Source organism: Nanorana parkeri, unplaced genomic scaffold (assembly GCF_000935625.1).
Source record: "Nanorana parkeri isolate BGI_ZX_2015 unplaced genomic scaffold, ASM93562v1 scaffold1240, whole genome shotgun sequence".
Classification (NCBI taxonomy): domain Eukaryota; kingdom Metazoa; phylum Chordata; class Amphibia; order Anura; family Dicroglossidae; genus Nanorana; species Nanorana parkeri.
Genome location: NW_017307508.1, coordinates 193,543 through 208,161, shown reverse-complemented (window position 1 = coordinate 208,161; position 14,619 = coordinate 193,543). Strand labels below are relative to the sequence as shown.

General features: G+C 42.6%; 1 protein-coding gene across 1 annotated transcript in view; it reads right to left on the bottom strand.

The window, feature by feature from the left end:
* The window catches only part of COLEC12 (collectin subfamily member 12), a 97,432-nt gene that overhangs the window by 18,274 nt on the left and 64,539 nt on the right, over positions 1-14,619 (bottom strand). The window lies entirely within an intron of this gene.

The window sequence follows — 14,619 nt, the reverse complement described above, 5'->3', positions numbered from 1 at the left end:
GCAGGATCCTCTATCCTGCATACAGGGACAATCATCTATCCCAAACTGCATGTAATGGGTCCAACGACAATTTTTTATTCTAAACAGCATGTAATCGTACCATGTACATTTGCAGGCAGACTGCCGCTTACAGATGTGGCCGCTGTCACCAAGTCATTTACTTCAATGGGTACAGCGGCCACATCTGAATGGATTTCTGCCACAGGAATCCGTAAGTTCTTGCTGCAGGAATGCTAGATCGCCCCGTGTGAACGGAGCCTTAGGCCTGGTTCACACCTGGGCGTTTTACAGCGCGTTTCTGTGCGCTGTAAAACGCTCAACATGTGAAAACCAATGATTGCCTATGGGCATGGTTCCCACCTGGGCGTTTTACAGCACGTACGTACGCGATGCAAAACGCCCTACGCCCAAAGAAGTACAGGAGCTTCTTTGGGGCGTATTTGTCGCGCGTATCCATTAGGATACAGCTGGATAACCCTCGGAAACGCGCGTTTGTTGCATGATTCTTTTACCGCAAATCGCGGTAAAAACGCGCGGCACGAAACGCAATATTCCGTACGCTTAGCTGTGAACCCAGCCTTAGAGAAGTGAACTCAGTCACTGGTAGACCCCAAGCCTGCTTATTTGGAAAATGAATGAGTATGTGCTCTTCTCTTGCCAGCAAGCTCACAGTAGTAGATAGACAGCACTAAGCTGATCAGTAGAGCCTGACCCATTCCAACTAGGTTTGTGTATAGCTCCGTCTAAATACAATCAAAATGATTTAATATTCTTTTTTTGCATCCTTTAATTACAGATGTAACAAACAAGCAGCTACTGTTGTACATTCACTCAGTTGTCTGTGATCAGATGCATATATCTAAATAGAGCTCAATGAGCTGTGCAGATGATACAATACTCATAAATCATATTAACCAGGGATGACAACAAAATGTCAACTGCACTGCAAATTTCCTCTTGAAGTTCATCATAGATGCAGGTCAGGTAAGGTTCTGTCGATTAATTAATATGTTGATTCTCCAAATGTAAAGTTTATTGTGGTAATCAGAACGTATGTGATTTTGCAAATATTTTCTAGCAAGCCCTGTACTGATAATACACTTCTATGTACAAGCAGTAAGAATTGGCAGAGCATCACTACAACAAGCTAAAAACTAATTAAAATGATTAGTCGCTGCTTCATGAAGTAGTGAGGCATAGAAAACGCAGTGAAATTAACAATGAATCAGTCATTGTCTTCCTTGTTACAAATGAAAAGTTTTTGCAAGAATAGATATGTGAGTAATTTAGCTGTGCTTGAAGTCATTACAGAAAGCTCCATTGTGGATGTTAGCAGACCCTGATAGCACAGGTTAGTGCCAGGAGCTATCCAGCTTGATTAGTGCTGATGTCTAGTGGCTCTATGCACACATGTCATGTGATAATTCTGGCTGACAGTGTGAGAATTAGGAGACAAACTAAGTAATTACATTATAGATTTCCCTGTGCCTGGCCCCCAGGCAGCAACAAGACTTCTACTTCAACATAAATTACGGTATAATAGCACACTGTGTGTTCCCTAATATCCACATAGAATTTCTGTTTCCCCAGCATGTGTTACATATACCCCAACTGGAACTTCAGCTTCTTAAATTACTCCTTGTACAATATGTTAACATTTTGCATATAATAAACCATATCCAAAGCAAGCAGCTATATTTAATGACTTAAGAGTTATATGTTTCTGTTTAGGGGTTACTAGAAGTAATTGTTAAGGGTGGTATTATACAGGTGAAACTCGAATAATTAGAATATCGTGCAAAAGTAATTGCAGTAAGTGCTGCAAAAGGGGCCCAAACCAAGTACTGAGTACATATGCATGCTTGTACTTTTCAGAGGTCCGATATTGTTCTATGTACAATCCTTGTTTTATTGATTGCATGTAATAATCTACTTTTTTGAGGTTGTGGATTTGGGGTTCTTGGGGTTTTCATGAGCTGTAAGCCATAATCATCACAATTATGACAAATCACGGCTTGAATGATCTTGCTTTGCATGTAATGAGTCTATCACATATATTAGTTTCACCTTTTAAGTTGCATTAGTGAAATAAATGAACTTTGCACGATATTCTAATTATTCGAGTTTCACCTGTATAGTCTGATCCAAAGGAGAATAGGCAAGTCGCTCACTGCCTGTTGGTCTCCTGGAAGGCTAATATTTTGGGAAAATGATTTGCAAGCAGAAAAACTTGATAAATATCTGAGATGAGATTTACTGAAGGAGGGTGTTTTTCCTCTACCCAGTGAATCTTGCTTCAAGCATTGTGTGTCACAGAAAAAGTCCTCCTTTTTTCTTGTAATTCCACTCCCATTAATATCTGCTAAATCTAAAATTGAAAACCCAAACAATATGTAGTAATATGATTCAAATTAATACAGGTTTCATGGCTATTTGTGCCAGCTAGCCGATCGTACGTTCACGTTCTAATATCTAAAACATCAGTTCCCCTCCTGAGCAACTTCTTTGACCTCCCACTTTTTTATGTTTCTTTGACACTGATTATATTTATTCTCAATGTTCCACACACGCATGTAAAGAAAATGTTTTATTTCCTATCTGCTTATTGTATGAGCTGCATATATAATAGTTTATCTTCAAGTAAAATGCTTTTGCAAATAAATAAATAAATATACTGGAAGTCCCATTAAGGAAACCGGGCAGCGTGTAATGACTCGCCGTCCTGCTTCCTGATTAACCGGGAAGCCAGCTCCATGCTCACTCATTACCAGGTGACGAGGGAGCATGTAGCCGACTTTCTGGCCAATCAGGAAGCCGGGGGGCGGGTAATGACTCTTCCTGATTGGCCAGCTTCCCGAACCATCAGGAAGCCGACACCATGCTGCCTCATCACCAGGTGATGAGGCAGCATGGGGCCGGCTTTCTGGCCAATCAGGAAGCCAGCTCCATTCTCCATGTTGACGAGGGAGCATGGAGTCGGCTTCCCGGCCAGTCAGGAAGCACAAATACTCGGCATCGGTGCATCCCTAATAAAAAAATAAATAAATACTACCGTAATTATATTAATGAAGTACAATATGAATCAGTCTTGTCATGCTGGATAAGTCCTCCCTGTGGCACTAACCTCTTGTACCTGAAAAACGTTAGGATGAGTCTAGGAAATTATGAGATTATAAGAATAAAACTTTTGTTTTAGAATTTGTTGGCATCGTGTCACATATGCTCATGAACAATTACAAATTACAAAGGGTTAAGTGGGAATTGGTAATGCGCACTGGTTGCAAATGTTTGTATGGGGGTAGTTGTCTGTAAAGATGAGGAAATGTCACCCTCAAAGACAATGTCATCCGTCAAAGAACGTGGTGGGAGGAACGGGGAGAAAGCAAAGAGGGGAAGGAAGGGAAAGAGGAAAAGAGAGTAAGGGGGAACAAAGATGGACTGTTCCTTGTACCCTCCAAATGGGTTGCGGAGAGATCAAGTCTGAGTAATAGCCCCCCACTCCAGGACCTTGGCTGTCCGATGGTATTTAAAACTATAATTACCCATTTCAGGGTAGTAAAGTTGTATCCGGAGGTCCCATATTTGTAGCAATTTATTATGTTCATCATTTAGGCTGGGTTCACACCTGGGCGTACTATAGGTGCGTTTTTTCTGCTCGTTTTTCAGCTCATTTTTTCCGCACGTTTTTTAGCACATTTGTTCAGTGAAAAGCGAGTTTGACGCTCGTTTTTATACATCCCTGGCGGTATGATTTTTTTTCCTTTATTTTCTCTATCTTTTTTTCGGGGTTTTTCTTTTTAAACTTTCAAACCTACCGCTGGTTCCGCCACCCTGCGACGCGGACGCTCGCAAGGGACGGAACCCGGAAGAGGGCAGCTGCCGGAGGACACAGCGGGGATCGCGGACAAGGTAAGACCTATGCTGTATTCCCGAGTGTGGCTCGGGGTTACCACTTTGTTAACCCCGAGCCATCGGGAATAACAATCGATACGCGCTGAAATACGCCCCAAAGAAGCTCCCGTACTTGTTTGGGCGTAGGGCGTTTTTCAGCACGTTTCCACGGGCTGAAATACGCCCAGGTGGGAACCATGTCCATAGGAATTTATGGGATTTCACTTGCTGAGCGTTTTTCAGCGCTTCGATCAGCGCTGAAAAACGCCCAGGTGTGAACCCAGCCTCAGAATACTTATTAGTCTTCACTGACCATGATATTATGCACACTGTGTTTCACCTCTAGAAATGGAATAAGTTGTTGTTTCCAGTTACTGGCAAGACTCAGCTAAGTTGTGATTAGTATATGGTCAGTGCCGGATTTCCCACAAGGCCAACCAAGGCCTGGCCTTGGGGCAGCAGGGAGTAGAGGAGCAGCAGGGGTGGGGAATTCCTATCTCCCGATGCCCAGGACATGCATTTCCGGGTGCCGGGCGGGTAGTTTTCTACATGTAGCCCTGCTTTGGGCAAGCAGAGCTAAATGTACAGCGGGGACGCCTCTGCTTGTTTTGTGCAAGTGATCTTGGTGAGTTCGCAGAGATCATCTATGTAACTATGTAACTTGTATGCACCCTGCAGGTCTGCCATTCTCCATGGGGGAAGGGTTGGAGGGTAGGGGGGCGCATAGAGGAACCTGGCCTTGGGGTAGCAGAGAGAGTAAATCCGGCCCTGTATATGGTGTGCTAGGGATTGCTGAGGCTTAGTCAGTCTGTAGGATTTTAACAATACTTAATTGCAATGTTTTATTGAATTAAAACATAACTAAACTAAAGGGTGTGTTTTATATTTGTTTGGTTGCAGTTTAAAAAGTAAATCAAGCCGCACATTTATTTTCTAGTCCGAGATAGAGTGGGGAAGGATTAGCACTCCTATCAGGTTTTTACTCCTATTCAGGACTTCATTAGAGGCATTTATTCTCACTTCCTGTCTATCTGACAACGGTTTCACTAGACATGAAGTGAGGGAAAATCTGCAAAAGGGACACAGATGGAAATACAAAATATGACAGTGGTTCTAGCCCTCTAAAGAAAAGCATTTTTATTACTGCCAAATAGTTGTCATTGGGAATAAAGCCCCTAGAGAAGTAAAAATTTGACAGGGGTTCTAATCCTTCCCTGCTTTACCTAAAACTAATGTAGCCCCTTCACCCTAAGTGGAGTGACTCTTTAAATTTAGTGTTGCTAGAACTGTAATCAGTATGGCCGATTTGCAGTCTGTGATCATTTGGTGATTCCTAGGTGTTATGCTATTGTCTGCACCTACCTGTAATGGGGTGTAACCCTGCCGCAGAGTGGGGAAGCCAATGGGAGAGCACTGAGGGTGTTTATGTCTCTTCAGCCAATCACTAGAAGTTTTATGGCCAGTGGTGCATGCTGGGGAAGTGCATAAATACTCAGGAATTGCAATGTGCTCAGGGCAGTCCACCCCCCGGCCTAGCCTTGGGGTGGGATGTACCAGGTTGGAGAAGCTGACTAGACCTTAAGTCAACAGGAGTACAGATGTGGACCCAGGTGGGGTCTGGAACAGTCTGGGATAGAGAACCAGAAGAGCCCTTTACCTGCTAGAGGTGCCAAGAAGGCCAAGAAGGCCAAGATCGCATGGCCCTCAGGAACAAGTCACCTATATCTTCCAAAGAAGATCTCAAACACATCCTCTATCAATTGATGGTTCTACTACACAGTGGCATTCTCTGCTCAACTAAAGTATTCCTGCACTGTGGAAGCTAGAAGGGATTGGTGAGTCTGGAGTTCTGTGTTCCTGGGAGGTCTGCAACCCTTGCTACTGGTACCATTAAAGCATTATAAAAATTTCCAAAGTGACTGGCGCCCTATTGCAATACACACGTTCCGGCTAGGGATCAGTGACGTGCGGTACCTCTTGCTCTGGACGAGGCATTCCCCAGCCTCGCCCCCCAGCACGTCCCGCCCGCCCTGTGCCGAAGCCCCGCCCCTACTGACAGAAGCCTGTCCCCCTGTCAGATGAAGCTACACCCCCAACCTGTCCCCAAGCTAGTGTAAAAGAGGAAGGGAGGAGACAGGGAGGAGCCTCCCTGTCCCTCACTTGCTCCTCACTGCTGAGGCGCTCCGTCCATGACAGGTTACACAGCGGGGAGGATTTCCCTGCTGTGTAACCTGTTAGATGCCAATCTGAATGGAGAAAAAGCTGTCAGCTTCAGACATGAAGCTGACAGCTTTTTCCTCCATAATTCTAGGTAAGGCTCAGCCTCACCTGCCTCCCCTGACTGCATGTCCCTGCTAGGGATCCATCCCTGAGATTGAAATCTCAGCCCTCTCAGCCTCTGGGGCTCACCACAGGGGGTCAGGGGGACGCTACACTAGGAAAAATGTTTTGGCTGGACATACACTTTAAGGTCCTTCTTGTAAAAAGCTGAATTTATAGTTTTTATTAAGAGTTCAACAATTCATAGTAAAGCTCTAAAAGATAGCTATTTTTCATGAAACTTTGTTGAAGAAATAAAATACCTTCTCTATGTTCTTTACACAAAACTTAATTATAACATCTGCTTTCCATCATGATTTTCATCACGGTCTCTGACTCATTAGGCCAACTAAAAGCTACCCTGCAGGTCTGCCATTCTCCATGGGGGAAGGGTTGGAGGGTAGGGGGGCGCATAGAGGAACCTGGCCTTGGGGTAGCAGAGAGAGTAAATCCGGCCCTGTATATGGTGTGCTAGGGATTGCTGAGGCTTAGTCAGTCTGTAGGATTTTAACAATACTTAATTGCAATGTTTTATTGAATTAAAACATAACTAAACTAAAGGGTGTGTTTTATATTTGTTTGGTTGCAGTTTAAAAAGTAAATCAAGCCGCACATTTATTTTCTAGTCCGAGATAGAGTGGGGAAGGATTAGCACTCCTATCAGGTTTTTACTCCTATTCAGGACTTCATTAGAGGCATTTATTCTCACTTCCTGTCTATCTGACAACGGTTTCACTAGACATGAAGTGAGGGAAAATCTGCAAAAGGGACACAGATGGAAATACAAAATATGACAGTGGTTCTAGCCCTCTAAAGAAAAGCATTTTTATTACTGCCAAATAGTTGTCATTGGGAATAAAGCCCCTAGAGAAGTAAAAATTTGACAGGGGTTCTAATCCTTCCCTGCTTTACCTAAAACTAATGTAGCCCCTTCACCCTAAGTGGAGTGACTCTTTAAATTTAGTGTTGCTAGAACTGTAATCAGTATGGCCGATTTGCAGTCTGTGATCATTTGGTGATTCCTAGGTGTTATGCTATTGTCTGCACCTACCTGTAATGGGGTGTAACCCTGCCGCAGAGTGGGGAAGCCAATGGGAGAGCACTGAGGGTGTTTATGTCTCTTCAGCCAATCACTAGAAGTTTTATGGCCAGTGGTGCATGCTGGGGAAGTGCATAAATACTCAGGAATTGCAATGTGCTCAGGGCAGTCCACCCCCCGGCCTAGCCTTGGGGTGGGATGTACCAGGTTGGAGAAGCTGACTAGACCTTAAGTCAACAGGAGTACAGATGTGGACCCAGGTGGGGTCTGGAACAGTCTGGGATAGAGAACCAGAAGAGCCCTTTACCTGCTAGAGGTGCCAAGAAGGCCAAGAAGGCCAAGATCGCATGGCCCTCAGGAACAAGTCACCTATATCTTCCAAAGAAGATCTCAAACACATCCTCTATCAATTGATGGTTCTACTACACAGTGGCATTCTCTGCTCAACTAAAGTATTCCTGCACTGTGGAAGCTAGAAGGGATTGGTGATGCTGGAGTTCTGTGTTCCTGGGAGGTCTGCAACCCTTGCTACTGGTACCATTAAAGCATTATAAAAATTTCCAAAGTGACTGGCGCCCTATTGCAATACACACGTTCCGGCTAGGGATCAGTGACGTGCGGTACCTCTTGCTCTGGACGAGGCATTCCCCAGCCTCGCCCCCCAGCACGTCCCGCCCGCCCTGTGCCGAAGCCCCGCCCCTACTGACAGAAGCCTGTCCCCCTGTCAGATGAAGCTACACCCCCAACCTGTCCCCAAGCTAGTGTAAAAGAGGAAGGGAGGAGACAGGGAGGAGCCTCCCTGTCCCTCACTTGCTCCTCACTGCTGAGGCGCTCCGTCCATGACAGGTTACACAGCGGGGAGGATTTCCCTGCTGTGTAACCTGTTAGATGCCAATCTGAATGGAGAAAAAGCTGTCAGCTTCAGACATGAAGCTGACAGCTTTTTCCTCCATAATTCTAGGTAAGGCTCAGCCTCACCTGCCTCCCCTGACTGCATGTCCCTGCTAGGGATCCATCCCTGAGATTGAAATCTCAGCCCTCTCAGCCTCTGGGGCTCACCACAGGGGGTCAGGGGGACGCTACACTAGGAAAAATGTTTTGGCTGGACATACACTTTAAGGTCCTTCTTGTAAAAAGCTGAATTTATAGTTTTTATTAAGAGTTCAACAATTCATAGTAAAGCTCTAAAAGATAGCTATTTTTCATGAAACTTTGTTGAAGAAAGAAAATACCTTCTCTATGTTCTTTACACAAAACTTAATTATAACATCTGCTTTCCATCATGATTTTCATCACGGTCTCTGACTCATTAGGCCAACTAAAAGCACATGTTTAGATCCTGCAGAGGAATCCATCCTTTGCAATTTACAGGACTGTGGTGACCTTCGGCATACTAAATGTTTTAGAAACATGCCAAGAATTTAATTTCAGAAGTAAACTTTGCTGCTACAGCTAATTATTCAACTCATACCTATACAAAAACTGTGAATAACACACATTTCACTTGGAGACAAAGCTGGGACACTTCCTTTCATCAAAATGGCCAGATAGAGAAAGCAGCTTTGTTATGTGAAGTACAGGTCTCCTGATAATCCCATCTATATTTACTCAAACAAAACCAAGGTTCAGTTAAACTCCATCCCCATTTTATTAGCTAAGAATACGAATTCCTAAGTAACTCATATAGAAAATTACTTTGGACTGGCTATCTGTGCTAAAGGGATGTGTGGTTTGGACTAAGAGCAAAGGATATAATATAATAGGGAGCAATATGCAACCAATCAGCAACTGCCTTTTATTGTTCTGATACATAAAAAGGATGTTGATGCTATGGGATATGACACTTTCCACATCATCATTGCTTTTTGTACACCCTGCAAGCCCAATTCCAGATTGGACCAAATAAAACATATGGATTCTCTAGCAGCTCCTAAAGGAGAAGCCTCACTGTCTTTACAACTTAACTCTCACAATGTATGTTCTTTTTATGCCATGCTACTGTGTGTAGTAGAAGCTGAGATACAGACTTTGACAGCTGTTATCTCACTGTCTTTGCAGTTTCCAGACACAAGTAAGGTCACAGGAATGCAGAGAAAGGGGGTACACTATCACAGGAATCACCACAGGCACCAGAACTGGAAGGGAAGCCTTCTCATTTTAACCAAGCATTGTTAAGCCAAGCCCAATATTCAGCGCAATTTAGCCATGTTATTTTCACTATGTCTTTTATGTTCCAGAGTGTTCCTCTTTATCAAGTTACAAATGTGAGAGGTATGCTTTAAGCCTGCTACAGAGTGTTAACTTTTATACATCTGTCTTTCAAATCCCCCAATTACCTATTTTAAGGCAGGCGTGTCAGACTTGTGTTTTTTGGGCCACATGTGGCCATCTTGCTTCTTAACTAGTTTAGGGCAGCCTAATGTAATGTGTTATGGCCTCATTCTCTGTGATGAAATGCTGGAAAATGAAATTGTTACTATAATCTTAAATACCAAACTGCTATAATCTTTTTCTGGAATTAAGTAGGTGTAACCCTTAGTAGATATAAAGAGGTCCTTGAAGAGTTATCTACTTCCATTTAGCCAACTGTTCCATTTGAGTTTAACATGGCTGATTTAAAAAAAGCTTTACAGAAATACATATGGGACCTGCCACTGCGGATGTGTTTTTTTAAATTGCAGCCTCTGGGGCTGTCATTGTTATCCTTGCTTCACTACCTGATCAGTCAGCAGCCTGGAAAACATTTACATTTCAGGTATGACAGGGTAATTCAAATAAGTGGGTTGCCTTAACACAATGCAAGTTACCACTTGTGTATTGATGCACTGAACGACACAAATATGAATGGGACCTTAATCTGTCCACCATTTTTTCCTTCTATCTTTAAAATCTTCTTCTGTACCAGGAGCATAATTTATTTCTGGTCTTTTTCCTATTCCTTGTTTTAAACTGACATAAAACAAAAGCAGTGATCTAGAATTTGGATAGGACCCACTAAAAATATGTTGTCTTGGCTGACAACCAGCTGGGTGCCCTTCATCAATTGAAGCCACACAACTCCCTCAAATCTTCTGTAAACGTTATAATATCTTCAGCTTCATAAGGAAGCATTTAGGTTGTCGAAATGTCATTAGCTTTTAGCTGTATCACGGCATGCACAGATGGTTTTCTGAGTGGGAAGCAGAGAGGAGTGTCAAGAACACTTCCTGGCACCCACAGGGTTTATAGCAGAATTACGAGCTAACTGTACTGCTATGTAATGTTTCCTGTATTAACTGTGAAATGGAAGCATAAATATTAAAATGAGAAGGCCAGAATGGACATATAGAACAGCCAGACATTAACAGAGCCACTACAGGTGTATCATTGTAAAATACAACAGGGCAGCCTTGTCTGCTTGTGGTGCACCAGAGGTCTCTTCCAACCAGTAAATGTCCAGACTGTTAATGTCCAGACTATTTGACATATGTATGAAAAAGCAAAAAAGCTTGGAAGCCATATTCAAATTATAATAGCATCAGTGGTAGCGAAAGTATGGAATGTATCATCACTCTATGGTGTGCTGGTATAGCTTTTGCATAATAATACCACACCTACAATAGTGCCTTGTGCACATTAGAAAATTCTACATTTATTTCCATGCATGGGAAACCTTCTGATGACCTATGATCCCAAAAAAAAAGATAAAGAAAAGACTTTGCAAAGTAACCAAAAATGTAATCCGTTCTATTGGGAACCAATGAATCTATACAAAACACTTGCTGATGTCATCGCACACGGACGGAGAGAGTAAGTACACTAATCTCTGTTTGAGGGATGAACTTGTTCACAATTTGATTTTACTTGATTATACAAGCTTTTTTTGCATTTTTATCTATTCTTATATATTTTATGAATTGGTATACACTATTTTTTCACAGTATATTGTCTAATACTACTGCAGTGCACATTTATCCAATAATGTGCAAAGGACCCCACATTCAACTCCATGGCTCAAGGCTTTTAGGTTCTGGGTAACTCGGCACCCCATTTCTCCTAATGACAGGAAAAGAGAGACTTTAGAGCAGGGGGGTCTCAAAGTACCGGCCTGCGGGCCAATTGCAGCCCGTGAAACGGTTTTATGTTTAGGTGTGATTAGAGATTCCTTTATCAGGAACTTGCATTTTCCTGCAGCAGGAATGCCTAATATGGCGTTTACATGTGGCAACTGTCACCCATTCAAGTTAATGATCAGGTGACAGCCGCTGCATGTTAACGTCTGCACACCCCATGTAATGGTATTTGATATGATTACATGCGGGCAACACCATTGCTATTCCATAGCTGTATGGTGTGCAGGGGAAACTTCTGCAGACGAATCCGCTTTTGACATTGCTTACTTTTTCCAAAACTGAAAAAGGTTTGGGCTATGCATAGCTCAAACAGTGCCCGGCTGGGCTAAGTTGTCACCTAAATTGGTCAGACAATGACTTTGCCATAAATAAGGGCCTAAACAGACATTTGCAGGTAGACAATGACAGTGTACTCTGCAAATACCTCTAGACAATGAAGGTAAATAAAGAGTGTAAGAATAATTAGAAATAATAGTACCCCAATCTAAATGTAGCTGCCTGTCATTAGTAATCCCCATTTTTAGCAGAAGAAGAAATAGAAAGAAATGTGAGAGCCATTATTACGCATATGAAATTCCTGGCTTTTACGCTCAGGAAGCATTGTGTTGATACTGGCTTCCCTGTGGGTTTCAGATCTTGTTTAAATGTAGCAGACTATGAATACACATTGAGGTTGCTCTGTGTTATTCTATGAAATGTCTTCTAGATGATTATTTACAGATGCTGTCTGATAATAATATGTCACCGTCTCTGAAAGACAAACCCATCTAAGCTTTGTTTTTCTGTGTCCTACAGAACTACTATTATTAAAAAGTGTACAATCACAATGGAACAGTCCTGATACAAGGCTGTAATTTTAGAAGTTTAAGATCTCAGATGCTCATGTCATGTCAGTAGTATTTTCTAAGCCCAACTTCAGCCAAAACATTATTATTTTACTTTGGATAAAGCAAGGAGGCGTTAGAGCTTTGGTTAGGTTTTTATTGCCACCTGTGTGCCTGCTGGGAATTTTCCCCTCACTTCCTAACCCTGTGGCAACTGCTCTCCTAATTTCTTGTCCTGGTGCCACAGGGACAGGAAACATGGGAACATCTCTGTAATAGGGGGTCACAAACAGCAATAAAGCCTGAAATATTAACTCTTCCTTACTCTGTCCAAAACTAAAAAATATGGTTGGAGTTTGGATTTTTTGTTTCTGCCTGACCCAAAGAAAGTTACATACTCTAAAAGTTTCTTGGATTATGTCATGCATTCACCGTGGCACTGTTTCCATAAGCTTATGCAATGCCACCACATTTATTTCCCTCCAGAGTTGCATTTATTTTTCACCAAGCTCTTGTAGTGATGATGGGTGAGTTGGGCCACTGTGTAAAGTCTTCTCCTGCACATCCTAAAGATTCTCAATGGGGTTAAGATCTGGACACTGTGGTGGCCAATCCATGTGTGAAAATGATGCCTCATGCTCCCTGAACCACTCTTTCACAATTTGTGCCCGATGAATCCTGGCATTGTCATCTTGGAACATGCCTGTGCCATCAGGGAAGAAAAAAATCTATTGATGGAAAAACCTGGTCATTCAGGTAGGCAGCTAAGCTCATTTTTGGGCACATAACATTGTTGAACCAAGACCTATTATCCAATGGATGGCTCTTACCTATTTGGTTAGCTAAATCCTGAAGGTGACTTTTTTGGCCAGGCAGTGTATAGTGGGTTTGGGTCAATTATATTCATTTATTTTTTGGTCATACATTTTTAAGTGGCGTTTTAGATTTTTTACTATTTGTGTAACAAGTTTATTTTACAAATATACATTTAATAAAGGGTGCACCCATGACACAGCATGAATGTAACACAATTACCCCAGCTCCCTTCCCTTGAGTAAGGGGGTGAGGGAATATTGGGTTGCTACAGCTTACTGTATTGAGGAGGCTAGGGAGGGATTATGTTACATTGATGAACTTGTACTTTGACATTGTCAGTGCTTTTGGAGAGTATTATTTAAAATTGTATAACATTTGCCTGACTCACTCTGCTTCCTCACAATGATCATTTGAGGTCAAGATTGAGGCTTATCTTGGCTGGGGCAACATGCCTTTGTTGGTTGAATCTTTCGGTGGCTCCCTGGAATCTCCAATTACTGCTGATCAGGTGCAATCTGTGGTTAACCCAGCTAAATCAGGTAAGTCACCAGGCCCGAATGGCTTTATCATACAATACTAGAAATTGCTTTTTCCAAATCTTTTCCCCCATTTTGTGAAGGTGCTCAACTCCCTTTCACAGTCTTCCTGATTTATAAGGGAATCGTTGTTGGCTCAAATCCTGGTTATACAAAAGAAGGTAAGGAGCCAGCCTCCTGTGCTAGTTACCATCCCATTTCCCTTTTGAACTCTGATCTTAAGGTATTTATTAAGATACTTGCAGGCAGGTTACTTCCACACGTGCCCTCTTTTATATACCCTGATTAAGTGGGCATTGTTGCCAACCCGTGAGGCACGCAACAAAACCATTAAGGTCATTAACTTGCCAATTGGGTGTTTTGCAAGGAGCATACTGATAGGAGAAGACGAGTGATGAGTTCATGAGTGTGCTGCTTTTCTTTTCACAGACCAGTCACAGGTTGGGGGTGATGAGAAAACCTGTACATGAAAATTAAACTGCAGCAGAGTTTTTTTTAGTTTTGGAGAGAGTTGGACAGATTAAAACCCCCTATCCCGGTATTTCTTACTGTCTGTGTCCTGCTATGGCGATTTCCCATTATTTTCTGTCTTGGAGTTACAAAAGGAAGAGTGAGGAAATCTCACCAAAGTGAAGGGAATTGCCATCTTAGATAATTGTCAGCTGAACACTTGTCCCCATTGGAAGATTTCTGCTGTCTCCTTGCTCTAATGACAACTCTAAGAGGCTTATTCACAAAGCTGCAGAAGGCAGCCGAGTGAATAACCCAGCCAAAGTGAAGTGAGTGCTCTGCATGTTTGGCTGAACCAAAGTGTAGAAGGACTTCGACTCGGCCATTCCAACATCTGGATCGGCTGAGCCGAAGATCCGGCAGCTCACTCGCTGCCACTCGCCCCCATTGTTATAAGGGCCGACCGGTAGTGAGTGAATAGCCGAATGCCGCCGAGCGGCATTTGACTTGGCTATTCTGCTCGGTACCTCCGTGGTACCGAACACAATAGCAAATAAGTTAAAAGAATGTAAAAAAAAAAAATTTGCAAAATGATTTTAAAAATGTTAAAAAATAGAAAGATAAAATATATA